The following is a 14,955-nucleotide window of genomic DNA, read 5'->3' on the forward strand; positions in this document are numbered from 1 at the left end:
ACACGTGTATGTTATACATGCACACACATATACATATATGCATATATAAACACACTGTGGGACTAAATGGCTTAATAATGAACAGAATAAATTCAGTTCAATCAGTTTCTATATTTAGAGCGATCTTATCTCTCCTTCAAGCTCAGCTTGAAGGAAATCAAGATTTCATTTCATATAAATGTGAAGCAATAGGTCCCATGCCTATCAATCTGGTCCACTTGAACAGATGCAGGATTTATTCACAAGAATCAAATAACTGGGTTTCTGTTCAGGTGTTTACACTGTAGCAGGAATGCCTGTATGGCAATGGGTCATTGCTTCCAGCAGTAGATCAACTTGTTGGTTGTTGGACCCAAAGAAAATGCCAATATTTAAATAAAACTTTCTCGTGTTCTAAATTCTCTGACCATCTACGAGAGGAAGGAGAGAATGAAGGGAGGGAGACAATGTGGATCTTATAACTTCAGAAAACACGTTGAAAATTCTTATTACTTGTAAGTGGGAAGATAAAAGATCTTCAAATATCGAAAAATAAAATCTAATCTCTGAATCTTAACACACTTGCCCTGTTTTCAGCCACTGTTACTTGGAAAAGAAAGTGAGTAGCCCAAGATGGAGGTTACTTTGGAATTTCCTGTTTTCTAGTTCAGCATCATCAAAAATTCTCCACAGTGCCTTGTCAATTGTAGGGACTTAAGAAATACTTCTTGAATTGATATGCCAACTTCTTCCTATTTCTCTAGGCTGGCCCTCAGACTATCTGTTTGCTTTGTTCCTGGGACTTTATGGGAAGGCTTTCTAACTTGGTAGAACCTAAGTTTGACTTTGGCTGGCCTAGCCTTTGAAAGCCCAGGGTCACCTCCACAACACAGTAAGCCATCGGAGTCTCTTTAGAGGAATATCAAAGCACCTTTTAAGATAATAGAAAAAAAAAACACATGACAACATCAGTGTCTCCCAGAATTCCCTGATGATGATGAAGGCAAGGCAGCAGCATCATAGAAAACTCTTGGATTTTGAGAGATCTAAGGTTTTCAGTGATTCTGCTTGTTCCTATTTCTCTTCTCAGAGTGGAATCTTATCCTATTCTCAGAGTGGAATTTTCAGAGGCTTCCCTTCTGACTCCTCTTGCTACTCTCCATCCTGGGTTGTTTTGCTTTCATGGCATCAAAAAAGGTCAAGGTTGAAGATCAGCAGCAACAATGATCATTCTCCTGTATTGATGTAAACTATAGGCACTCTCCTAGTACAAAGAGCACTCTCTGATCTCTTCCTATTGTTCAGATTTTATTGCATGACTTTCTCCACTGTGCAGACACTTCTGAGCCAGCTGTGGCACTGAGGCAGGTAGAACATACAATCAAATATATGCTAAGATTTGGGTCCATAGGGAAGGCCTAACTCTTCCCCTAACTCTTCTCCTACCAACTGATAATGCCTGAAATTCCACCAATAGAATTTACGCCTTCGGCTTAAGATATTAATATCTTTGGAACCTCTGTTTTCTCAGTTGCAACAAAATTATAAAGTTGAACTAGAAGACTTCTAAGGTGGTCTCTTCTGGTTCCAAAGACCTATGATTCTGTGAAATACCTAGTCCTGACTTCATTCTAAAATTAAATCAGTTGTTTACATTTCAGAACAAATATAATCTTCTGAAATGTTTTAACAGTGAGTCAGGGGTATGATGGTAAATGTTTACAACCAGCTCTCCAGGGGGAAAAATGTATGCCCAACACACTTTTAAGTTTAATCTGTATTATTCATATTTTCTCCATTACTTTCTGAAGTCTAGACAGTTAACAAAACAATAAATTAAGCCCTGATTTCCAGCATTTGCCAATTTCTGAGTTGTAAATGCTCTCACTGAAAATTTAACAATAGGCTTGCTGTAGAAGCTGATTCTGGCACAGCCCTGCATAGAGAAGTATTTGGAAAGGGGCATTAGGGAGGGGAAAACTGGGTGGATTATCTAAACCCAGGCTGACGTACTGGGGAAGAGGAATGGATTTGGGGTCAGAAGACTGGCTCCAGGCTTGGCTCTACTATTTAGTATTTGTGTGACTCTAGGGAAAATCACTTGACCTCTTTATGATTCTATTTACTTAACTGAGTAAAATGGGCACAATATTTATACTACCTATCTCACAAGGTGTTTGTGATAAAAAGCACTAATACTCTGAATGCAAAAGTCAGGACCCAATAATTTTTTAACAGACTAGAGCAATAGGCCAAACTAATAAGATTATATTTAATGGAGACAAATATAAAATCTTATACTTAGGTTCTAAAAGTCATAGGTTTCAAATGGATATGATTAAGGAGGCATGGCTAGGCAATAGTTCATTCTAAAAGAAATATAAGAGTTCTAATGGACAGCAAGTTCCATATGATCCCAAAGAATGACAGATTTCATGAAGAAAGGTATGATGTCCAGAATGAGAGTTGCACTCTACCAGGCAGATGATATTATGTTAAGTTAGGTTAGCACAATAGATAGAATGTTGATCCTGGAGTCGGGATGACCTGAGTTCACATCCAGTCCCAGATATTTACTAGCTGTGTGACTCTGGGCAAGTCACTATCTCCTTCTGCCTCAGTTTACTCAACTATAAAATGGGAATAATAATAGCATGTACTTCATAGAGCTGCAAGTACTAAAAGAGATATTTGTGGAGGAAAAGTCCTTGGAAGAGTACCTGGCACATAGTAGATGCTATCTAAATTGCCTGTTCCTTTTCCCTTCTTCCTCCACCTAAGTCCTGAACTTGTACTGGAAACCATACTTTAGGGAAGGCATTAACAAAATTAAATGAGTTTAGAAAATAACCAGGAAAATGAAGGGAAATGTAGATGATCATTAAATGAATCAATTGAAGAAACAGGGGATTTTTAACTTGGAGTAGAGAAGACTTTGAAGGAATATTTCTTGAACATGGGGCAGCTAGGTAGTGGATAGAGTGCTATATTTGCTAAGTTCAAATCTGGCTGCAGACACTTACTGGCTGTGTGACCCAGGGCAAGTCAATTAATGCTGTTTGCCTCAGTTTCCTCATCTGTAAAATGAGCTAGAGAAGGCAAACCAATCCAGTATCTTTGCCAAGAAAACCTCAAATGGGGTCACAAAGACAACTGAAAATATTAAACAGAGATTAGATTTTTTTCAACTTGATTCCAAATGGTGCAACTGGCAGAAATGGGTGGAAGCTTCAAAAAAGACCAGTTTAACATAAGTAAAGGCATCCTAATGATTATCACCATTATTAAATGTAATAAATTAAATCAAGAGTTAATGTGGGGGCAGGTATGTGTGGCTCAGACTGAGAGCTAGGCCTAGAGATGTGAGGTCCTGGGTTCAAATTTGACCTTAGATACTTCCTAACTATGTGACCCTGGGCAAATCACTTATCTGTCATTGCCTAGTTCTTACCACTCTCTTCATTTATTTATTTGTAAGTTTATTTATTTAATTAAATAATTTTGAAGATTTTTCCATAGTTACATGAAGCATGTTCTTTCCCTTCCCTCCTCCAACCCCACCTCCCATAACCAATGAGCAATTCCACTGGGTTTTACACATGTCGTTGATCAACACCTATTTCTGTATTATTAATATTGGCATTAGGGTGATCGTTTAGAGTCTACATCCCCAATCATATACCCATGTCATCAAGCAGTTGCTTTTCTTCTGTGTTTCTACTCCCACAGTTCTTTCTCTGGATGTGGATAGTGCTCTTTCTCATAAGTCCCTCAGAAATGTCCTGTGTCATTGTATTGCTGCTGGTACAGAAGTCCATTACATTCAATTTTACCACAGTATATCAGTCTTTGTGTACAATGTTCTTCTGGCTCTGCTCCTCTCACTCTGCATCACTTCTTGGAGGTTGTTCCAGTTCACATGGAATTCTTTCAGTTTATTATTCCTTTGAGCACAATAATATTCCATCACCAACAGATACCACAATTTCTTTAACCATTCCCCAATCGAAGGGCATCCCCTCATTTTCCAATTTTTTTGCCACCATAAAGAACACAGTTATAAATATTTTTGTACAAGTCTTTTTCCTTATTATCTCTTTGGGGTACAAACCCAGCAGTGGTATGGCTGGATCAAAGGGTAGACAGTCTTTTAACACCCTTTGGGCATAGTTCCAAATTGCCTTCCAGAATGATTACCACTCTTCTGCCTCAGAACTGATACTCAATATTGGTTCTAAGGTAAGGATTAAAGAAAAAAAAGAGTTAATATGAGTTCCCTATCACCAGAGGATAGGGGATTCTAATGGAGGCAAGATTACCCATTTGTTTGGGGTTCTGCAAAGGGAGATAGAGTTGTAAGAAACCTTATGGATCATTGAGTCCATGTTATAGATGAGAAAACAGGTTCAAAGGGTTTAAATAAGTCACTCAACATCAAAGAGCTAGTGAGTGACAGAGCCTAGAATCCAGGTCTATTGATTCTCAGTTTTTAGGACTCTGCCTGGTCTAATGAACAAAGAGCTACTTTACTATTTTTGTGAGAGTTTCTCATGGTAGTACCTATGTAGAAGGGGAAAAATAGAAGTACAAATAAAGGTAGAGATCAGTTTTGTCCACCTTGGGAGAATTCCTTTAACTGGATTCCTCTGTCATGTTCCTTCCTGGTCAAGGCCTCCTCTAGTTCTCTGCCAAATTCTATTCTTCTTCCACTCCTGGCCTACTTCAGAACAATATCCAAAGTTCTGGCAAAAAAAAGGGGGGGGGGAAGACCTGACAAGAGAACAAAAACATGAAAATAACTTGGGAGTTTCAGGTGACCATAAGCTTCATGTGAATCAATAGGAAGAATTATCTGCCCCACCTCTCCATCCAGATAAAAAGATAATATGAACTTGGATTTCATCAGTGGAAATATAAAGTGAAGGACTAAGAGAGGTAACAGGGCAGTGAGGTGGTGCAATGAATAGAGCATCAAGCCTGGAGGCAAGAAGACTCATCTTCCTGAGTTCAAATCCAACCCCAGGCATTTACTAGCTGTGTGAACCTAGGCAAGGGACTTAACCCTATTTATCTCAGTTTCCTCACCATTAAGATAAGCTGGAGAAGGAAATGGCAAACCACTCCAGCATCTCAGCCAAGAAAACTCCAAATGGGGTCATGGAGAATTAGACAGGACTGAAAAATGACTGAACAACAAGAAGAGAAATCCTTCTGCATTCCGGGTTGGTTAGACCACATTGAGATTATTGCTTTCATCACCCTGCTCCAGCCCCTTATCTCTACTACTTCAGGCTTAGAATGAGGACAGAGTGCAAAGGGAAGGAAAAAGAGAAGAGCAAGAGAAAGGAGGGATAAATGGGAAAAGATGACAGAGAGGAAGAAAAGAGAATTAACAGGAAAAAGAGAGGAAAAGAAGAGAAAGCATAAGGGGATGTATATGCAGAGTACCACAGGGAAAGGCAGTAAGACAGGTATACCATTTCTCTGAAGTAATAGAATTAAAGCCTGAAAAAGAATTGGAGCACCATTTCCCCACAGCCCAGGCTATCAAAGCCCTAGGTAGGACCTTCATGCCTCAGGGAAGCCCTGAGGCATCTGCACTTCCATTCCTCCATCTTCTTCTAGGCATCCCAGGCTTAATGAAATCACTGTCCCCTTCATTTACAAGTCCCTTTGCATTGTGTCCATCTTCTCCTATCAATATACATTTCTGGCTTCATCTCTTCAGCTGATATTCCATTTTGTTTGTCTTTCCCAAGGCGAAATCTCTAGTTATCTTACTTCCTCTGATTCTATTCCCATTGGTCTCTTCATTTTGTTTTAATTATCTAATTACTTTAACTGATTCAACCTATTTATTCAAGCAATCATGACCTTAAATGCATAGATTTATCATTACTCCACCACTTACTTGTCACAGGTTTTGAGCCAAGACAAAACAGATGGTTAGAGTCACTGAAGGAAGGTTTTAAACTAAAATCGACACCTCTCCCAGTCAATTCATTAATGTGAAATATCCAGGACAGGAGAAATGCAAAAGGGAGAGAATGAAAAATACAGATGTGTGTGTGTGTGTGTGTGTGTGTGTGTGTGTGTGTGTGTGTGTGTGTGTGTTTTGCTTGTGGTCTTGGGTGGAGGCAGGGCAGGGGTAAAAAATAGCAATCAATAGAGGGAGTAAAGAAAGAATCACATAAAGTAGACAAGGTCTCAGAACCCTACTCAGAAATTCTATTCAGAGTATTCTAATTATTGTTGATTTTCTTGAAGCAATAAAGCACCTCCCTGCCCTTGTCTGTACCCAATCCTGGAATTATTTATCAAAAAACCAGGCCAGGAAGAATAAGTAGCTGGGAGGTTAGCCTGCTTTGGAGAGGTACCTCTACTCCCCAAACATTCAGCATCCTGATTGGAATCTTGGGATTTACATCTGTGTAAGTTCTGTTGTTGTCTGGGTTGTGCTGCTATCCCTGAGAAGGGCCTCCAAGTTTCTTCTCTAAGGCTCTGTCCCCTGGTCCTAGTATCTACAGCCATCAAGCTAGAGAAAATCCTCCTTTCTATCTCTCTCTCATCTTCTCACCATGACTCCGCTCAGCCTTGACCCCCCTCAAGCCCACTCCACCAACTGTCCTCCACCTCATCCTTATTTGCCCTTTCACATATGTTGGCCCTTCTTTTCATTATGTCAGGATCTCTTTTCTTAGATTTTGTACACACACAATGCTGGTACAATTCTAGACTTGATGGAATGACTTCTTAAGGTCTAATCCATGAAGTGTTTGTTCCTCTGTCTTATCTTTGCTATTAGTCATAAGCATCATGAGAGCTTACCATCCTTAGCACCTAGAACAGGGCACCTCACTGTGGGATCTAGAACTGTGCCTGTCATATTATATGCACTTAATAAATGGTTGCAAATTAACTGATACTAAATAATAAATAAATAACTGGTATTAAATCATTGCTTACTTTTTTAACTTAATTTGTTGAAGGAGGTAGTTAGTGAGTCTCCTTGTTCCCCACGTTTCTGCTCTATAAAATGTGAATAATTCCCATCACTCCCTATTTGCATTAGAGAGAAGTTGTGAGTGAAAGCAAAGTGAGAGGTCTGAAGGCATTTTGAGATCTTTAGAACAAGGCCGTGCAGTTCAAGCTGTTCTTAGAGTTGAGTCATTCCATCATGTCTAGAATTGCACCAGTATTGTGCCCTTCTATATGTGACCAAAATAAGAGACAACTTTCACCAGGACCACTTTTCTTAGTTCTCTGAGGATCTTAGATTTATATATTGATTATAGATATATGACATCTGAGATAGAACTTTTGCTGTATAACAAGGTCAAATAACTTGGTCAAGGTCACACACAAAGTATGGGACAAGGCATGGAATAAGAAAGATCAAAGCCTGCCAATTCCTTAGCTCCAGATGTGTAGATCTGTTGGAATGGGTACCAGGCATCAGAGGGCGAAGATTCCAGAATGAAGGCTGAGAGCCTTACTTTGAAACCAAGAACAAGATGAGAAACATAGATTCAAAGGGCTTAAAAGGTTTAAAGGCCATCTGGTACAACCTCCCAACTAATGAGGGTCCCAGCCTCTTTCTCACTCTGAATCGGTCTACAAATAACACATAAGAGTCAGGAGAACCATAAGCTTTGGGCTAATGGTACAAGCTGGAATCCTCTCTACAAAAGTCTTTACAATGAGTCACTCAGCCTCTGCTTGTACTCAGTAAATAAGTCACTGCTCACAATCATGGTAAATCATACCAACCTTTTCCAAGCAAACTCAGGATGTAGGGTTGGGGGCTGAACCAGTGATTTCATTGGCATACAGGAATTCCTGACTTAGGAAACTTCTTAACCAATGTAGGTGGGGCAATATCCCTGCAAGAATAGACAATTCTGGGGCACAGCTGGGTGGCTCAGTGGACAGAGAGCTGTTCCTGGAGACAGGAGGTACTAGGTTCGAATCTGGCCTCAGACATATCCTAGTTTTGGGACCCTAGGCAAGTAATTTAATTAGGCAATCTGCATTGCCTAATTCTTACCACTTTTTTGCCTTATTGATTCTAAGATAGAAGGTGATGATTTAAAAAAGAATAAAAAGAAATAATAACTTTAGACAGATAAGACAAATAAGGTGCTCCATGACTATATACATTTCATGAAATATATAAACAAAAGCGCAATGTAGGCAGACATGCATGCATACACACACACACACACACACACACACACACACACACACACACACATAAACAAAGAATAGCTTTCATGTATTCTCTTCAGCTAAGATGCACTGTGTAGTCCCAAAGAATTTATAGGAAAGGAAAGATGACGGTACAACTAAGGACATCTGCGTTTAACCTTATCTCACTTGATTTATTAGCTTTTTCCAATTTTCTTTCTCTTAAAAATGCTGAATAATGAGGTAGATCAGCCTATTTAAAGAGTTACTGTTATCTACGTGGAGTCTGTTAGGAGCTGCAAAAGCAAGAAAAGCCAACTGAGATCTTTTCATGTCAGAGTAGAGTAATTCTGAGTTTCTAGATGGCTTTCTCCATGTGTCCATATTCTCCTATCTTGTTCAGAGCCCTAGGGAAATTTCTCACAGTGGACTGTGCTAAAAACTGTCCAAGATCTTGGGCACAGAGAACACTAAATGACTAATAAATGACAATAACTTTGGGTCACAAAGTCAGCAACAATTCTATCCTTGACAACACCTTCCAAGTTCTATTTTTTCAACATGTCTGTGTCAAAGGTTGCATGACTGGCATTAGGACATTTGGGAGCAGAGTTTAGCAAGCCCAAATCACTATTCTACCTTTCCTTCGGGTTTAAAATGAAGCCGATCTCCAAAGAGGCCACATCTTCAGAGGATAAATGAATGTCTATGTAGGAAGCTTCAAAACCATATCCTTGACATTTCCCAATTATCCATATTTTATTGCGTGTGTCTCTATTGGTGGTTACAGGACACTGGCATGTGAGAAGGCAAATGTGACCCCCAAAATATCTTCCTCCATGTCCACATCAGAGACACAATTCTGAGACTGATAAATATTGGGGCTTATACAATTTTTATGTCATTAGTGTTAAAATAGGAAGGACTCACCATGATAAATATATTTCATTAATAAAATGCTATATAATTTAATAATAGAACATTTTGTTGAACATATACAGACTAAAGTTTAACTTGGGTTCTTGTTTTGTCATTTTTAGGGAATAATGAAAACTGGCCGATCAGTAATCTCCAGGTAAGCACTTTTCATATGCAAATTGCTCTATAAAATGCTGAGTGATCATAAATGTAATTGATCCTGTCTACATATTGTTCTCCAAAGTAACTTAAAGTACTTTCTCAGTTCCCCATATTTTTTTAATTTAGCCAGTGCTATTATTATACTAGCATTAAGGCCAGAAATTAAGAATGAATGCCATCATAGCTCACCAACAGACCACAAATGAAGCTATTTCTGTGCAGATATATCAATGAGCAGTGCAGTGGGGAAATGTGCCAAACCCGGAGGTTGCAGGCCTATTTTTCATCTCTAATTCTGCTGCTTTTGAAGTGTGTGACCTTGGACACATGCATTGTCTTTTCTGAGTCTCAGTTTCTTCCTCTGCGGGATGGGGAGTAATGATTCTTCCAGCGCTAACTTCACAAGGTTGTTGTGAGGAGATAACATATATAAAGTGCTATATAAATGTGAGCTATTATAATTATTTTGTCATGGTAGGGTGAAATCTAACACTAGAGGGGTACAGGATTGCAGGGAAATGTACATTAAAGTTCCTATTCCCTATCTTGTAACCCAGGTGGAGGTAACAAATGAATTCTAACATGGCTGCAAAATATGACATATTATTATAAACAGAGTATTGAATTATAGAAAATACTAGTTAGCATAATTACATTACCATATTTATATATGGAGATCATTATTCAAATACCAAATAAGCAATCCTCCATTGGAAAAAAAAATCCCAATAAACATTCTCAAGCCAGCCTTCCACTGCTATGTATGTCATAGTACAAAACAATTTTAAAGTTTAAAACCCATTACATTAGAAGAGCTATTCACTTCAAATAGGAGGCAAGTCGTTCCTTTTTTTCCCCACCCTGCGTTTTGCTAGCTATTCACCTCTATCAATTTTTATCTTGCCTATTCTTCAGAAACCAATTGCAGCCTTAAAAGTGCTCATCTATTTCTGATTGAAATCTTCACATGCTGGTTTTTCAAAACTATTTTTCAATCTCTTAATAAAATAGATTGCCTCCAGGCTTCAAGTTAGTAAACCTGCTAATAATGCAACATTTTCAATAGCTTCCCTGGTTGTCAGGTGGATGCAGCTGGGGGCCTTGACCAATACACTCATCATTTCCACAGGTTTGGCCTCTTGCACAGGCTAGTTTTGATTCAATGACCATTCTTAAGTACCTACTATGTGTGGGACCCTGTGCGAGGCAGTATACAAGGCAACCTTTCACTACCAATTCCCCACTCTCACCAATGACTGCATCCTTGAGTTCCAGGAATTTATAAACTAATATAAACATATAAATGTGATACAAGGTAGAACTGGACAAGGACAAAAAGACAGCTGGATAGAATGCCATAAGACATTTGAGAAGGAAGTGACCATTGTCACATGGATCAGAGAAGACTTCTTAAGAAGAAGTGACATGGGAGTTGTCTTGAAAGATGGGAAGGGTTTCAGCAGGCAGAGTTGAGAATCAGTGTATATTATTCCAGATTAGGATAAATTAATTGGATTTGACAAACTCAATAGAAAGAAATGAAAAAGGCAAGACTGGTTGACTCGTCTCCAAGGTTTTTCATTTACCAGACAGGCAAGATAAGTAAGATTTTGTGTTAAGCAAGGGTGCTATAAAGAAAAATAAGACATGAATCTTGTCCTCAAGATGATAAAAACTGGTAGGAGTGGGTGATAAGGCATGTAACCAATAAATACACAAATTAGAAAATGAATACATCAGAGCACAGAGTGCTATGAGATTGTATGAGGTAGAGATCAGTTTTACCTAGAGATGAAAGGTTTCACAAAAGGCTTCATAGTAGAGGTAGCATTTGAACTGAGGTTCAAAGGATGGGTAGAATACAATAGGAAGAGATACAGAATGAGGTAGTTAATCATGTAAAGTGAGACATAGCTCTTCACTTGGGAAGCTTTTATTGATTCTTATTCAGAAGATATCAAAGAAAGAGAAAAAAGTCCTACATATAAAAAATATTTGTAGCAGCTCTTTTTCTAGTAGCAAAAATAAACCAAGAAACCCTTATGGGAAAACCAGGGGAGATAACTTAAAACTATAAATATGGGTCCAGAAGGGTGTGTAGGAGACAAGAATGACAAAAGATGGGGACTTAACAAGTTAGGGAGACTGGGTTTAACTGTTAAGGAAAATGTCTGATGACAGAAGTGACAGTTAGGCCCTGTCACCCTGCACCATCTAGACAAGGGGCCTATGGAAACAAGCAAGCAAATGACAAGAGTTTGTAACAAATGTAATTAAGGGAACTATGGTAAAGGATGGGAGTAGGGGTCTCTACACTTCCAGACTAAGGGCAAACCACAGGGTCAGGGGAGGGACTTATCTACACTGAACTGAGACCTAAAACAAGGCAGGGCCCAGAGAATAGCAGGACTGAAGTGGGAATCCTCACAGCAGAGTCCAGACACACTCCAGTGATGTATCAGCTCCTCCAGGACCACTAGCTGTGCTCTTTCAGGTGGGTAGATTCTGGGACCTAACCCAGCCCAAGTTAACCTGCAACTCAGGTTGGGATTAATAGTCTCTACCAAAATCTCCCACAAGTAGATGAGTCTTCCTTCAGGATCCCAGGGAATCAGGGTGCAAACTCCACTTCCTCTGAGGTCTCCCAAGGTCAGTTGCAACTTGTCCCAACCACCATGGAGTTCGTCTCAGAGTGAGAGAGGCACACTTTCTGCTTCCCCATTCCATTTGGAATTCTCAAACCCTTCCTGCTAGGTCTCCTAAATAATAACTAAGTAATCCTCCTCACAACAAAACTAAAGGAATGTCCATTAATTGAAGAATGGAGGTATAAGTTTGAGTTTATAAAAGTGAGGGAATGTTATTGTTTTGTAAGAAATGAGGAAATGGATGATTTTGAAGAAACATAGAAATACTTATATGAACTGATGAATAGGGAAGTGAACAGAACAAGAAGGAACTCATACTGCAGCATGAATATAAAAAAGAATGGTTTTAAAGACTTTTATAAACTGATGAAAATAAATGGGCAAAACTAGGAGAATGACGAGACAGACTTTTGAAAACCACAAGAAGCAAGATCAATGCAATGACTGCCCATGATTCCAGAAAAACAATGATGAAACATACTATTTGCTTCATGTCAAAGAAGTGTTAGATTAGGATTCAAAAGGAAACAGATATTTTTTAATGTAGTTGTTGAGAAAATTTGTGTATTTATTACAAGAATTTGCTTTTCTTTTCTCTTTTATTTTCAATGGAGTAGACAAGAGGAAAAGAAAATAGTTTTTTGTTATCACAAGCTATTTTTAAAAATAGAATGGTAGTAGAGAGCTACAGATATTGAATGTAGCATACCCTTTCAGATAAGGTCATTATAATTTTTTTTGGTAAAGTTTTGCTTAACTGTTTTATTTTGTCATGAAAGACTTCTTGTGGGGTATGGTTAATCTGTAAGTGATGCAACATTTTTTAAAATGTCAATAAGACTTCAGAATTAACAAAAGAGGATCTTAAATTGTAGATAAGAAAGGTAAGCCAATATTAGTAAAACATAAGAATGCAATAATATAATTGAAATATAAGAGTATAGTTGAGACCACAACTATCAGTCTTCATATTCCATCTTGCCATCTACCTTGACCATGTTGCCATCTACTTTATCACAGTCTCACTTCTCTCTACCTCAAAAAGTATCTTGATACAAGACCTCCAGAAAAAATGACCCCATCTCTGGGGAATTTAATCCTGTCAGCTTTAGAACTCCTCCCTTTGGCCAAATAGTCAAAAGTTACTTTAATTTGTGATTGCATGAGCTTGAACTCCAGTGGGTTACTATACCCCAAATGGCCCAGATCACCAGACCAAACAATTCTTCTATCTTCCCTGGCCCTCTTGCTATGTTCCCTTCTCTGAGCTTAATAATTAAATCAATTCTACATCATTAGAGTTTTTCGGTAAAGCTGTACCATTTGACAGCCCAATAGCCTTATGGATCTTTTTGGTTCTCCAGACCTTCTCTTCTCTGGCCACCACTCCAATCTATGCTCTGTTGACTCCCTATTAAAGTATAAGTTCCTTAAAGGTAGAGACTATCTTACTTTTTTATTTGTATCCTGAGCATTAAGCATATTAAGCATTGTGCTTGCATATAGTCAGTACTTAATAAATGCTAACTTTTTAATGCAATTGTTCAGAAAATAGTAGATTGGTGGGACTCAAGGAATCAGGAAATCTAATATACAATCATGAGATGAGCCAGAAAGGAAAAATGGGATGTAAACAGGAGGAATGGGATGGATGGGAGCACCTCAGTTATAAAAATGGGATGAAGAGAGCATGACTGAAAGGAAAAATATGAGAAAGCACCTATATTCCAGGTCAGTGAAAAAATATTGTTCATATAAACTATAAATCACAGTTAAAGAGCAGTAAGTAACATAAGAAATTATCTTGTTCAAATTCCTAATTTAACAGAGAAGAAAACTGAGGCCTACATAGTAAATAAATAGCAGAAGTCAGACTCAAAGCCCAGTCTTTCCATTGCATCATCAATATCTGTCAGATGCAGACCATCTCATACAATTCTAATGACAAGTTCTGGTCTTAAAAGCTACTCAGAATTAGCTGGCCACCACATCTCAGGAATCAGCAAAATATTTACTGATTTAAACTAAATAGGTATGGAGTGTACCTGTGTAAATGGAAGCAACAACCACCACAAGTGAATGTTACGACATTACAAAGAGCTAGCATGACCACAAAGAATGGATATGAGAAGACGGCTTATTCCACCCCTCTTCAGAAAGGGAGGAGAGTTTACACGCATGAAGCATTTTACTTATTTTTAGACTTTAATGTATTGATCAGTTTTGCTGACTTTCCTCACTTCTTTCTTGTTTTGTTATTTTTTTCCTTTAAATTATTTTTATAGGGTATGGCTTTTTGAAAGACAAGAGGGGAGATACACTGAGAGAAAATTTAGAGATGTAAAAACTAAAAAAAATCAATAAAAATACTTTTTAAAAGTCACAAAAACTACTGAATAATCAAATCTATTAAAAATAACTAAATCAATCTTTCAAGAGAAAATTTGTGATCGCCTTCTACATGCTAGACCTTGTGGGGGATACAAAGATCACTATGAAATGGTCCTGGGGATTTGTTTGGCCTTTTCACATACTTCCTTCCCTCCTTTTCCCCCCATCTCAGTTTCACATCCACAATACAACACAAAATTTTTGATCCAAATGTTAGATTTTTATCATCACTGTGTATGTGTACAGATATTGCCTCAGGCTTTCCCAGCATGTGGATATAGTGACTGCATGTCTTAGTCAAGCCCTAGAAATACAAAGAGCCTTTTCTAATTGTCTCTAAGATTGTTAAAATAGTCAAAAGGAGAGGGAGGAAGAGAATACATTAAATATATATACCTACATATACATATGAATTTATACATACAAATCTATCTATCTTTCCATCCGTCCATCTCCCCTCTACCTCTCTCTCTCCACTTCTCTCTTTCTCTCTCTCTCTCCTCATCACACTCTCTCTTTCTATCTCTTTCTCTCTCTATATATATATCCATTTCTCTCTCTCTCTTTACCTATTTCTCTCTATATATATATCTCCCTCTCTCTCTCTCCACTTCTCTCTCTCTCTCTCTCTCTCTCTCTCTCTCTCTCTCTCTCTCTCTCTCTCTCTCTC

This window comes from Gracilinanus agilis, chromosome 1 (assembly GCF_016433145.1).
Source record: "Gracilinanus agilis isolate LMUSP501 chromosome 1, AgileGrace, whole genome shotgun sequence".
NCBI lineage: Eukaryota > Metazoa > Chordata > Mammalia > Didelphimorphia > Didelphidae > Gracilinanus > Gracilinanus agilis.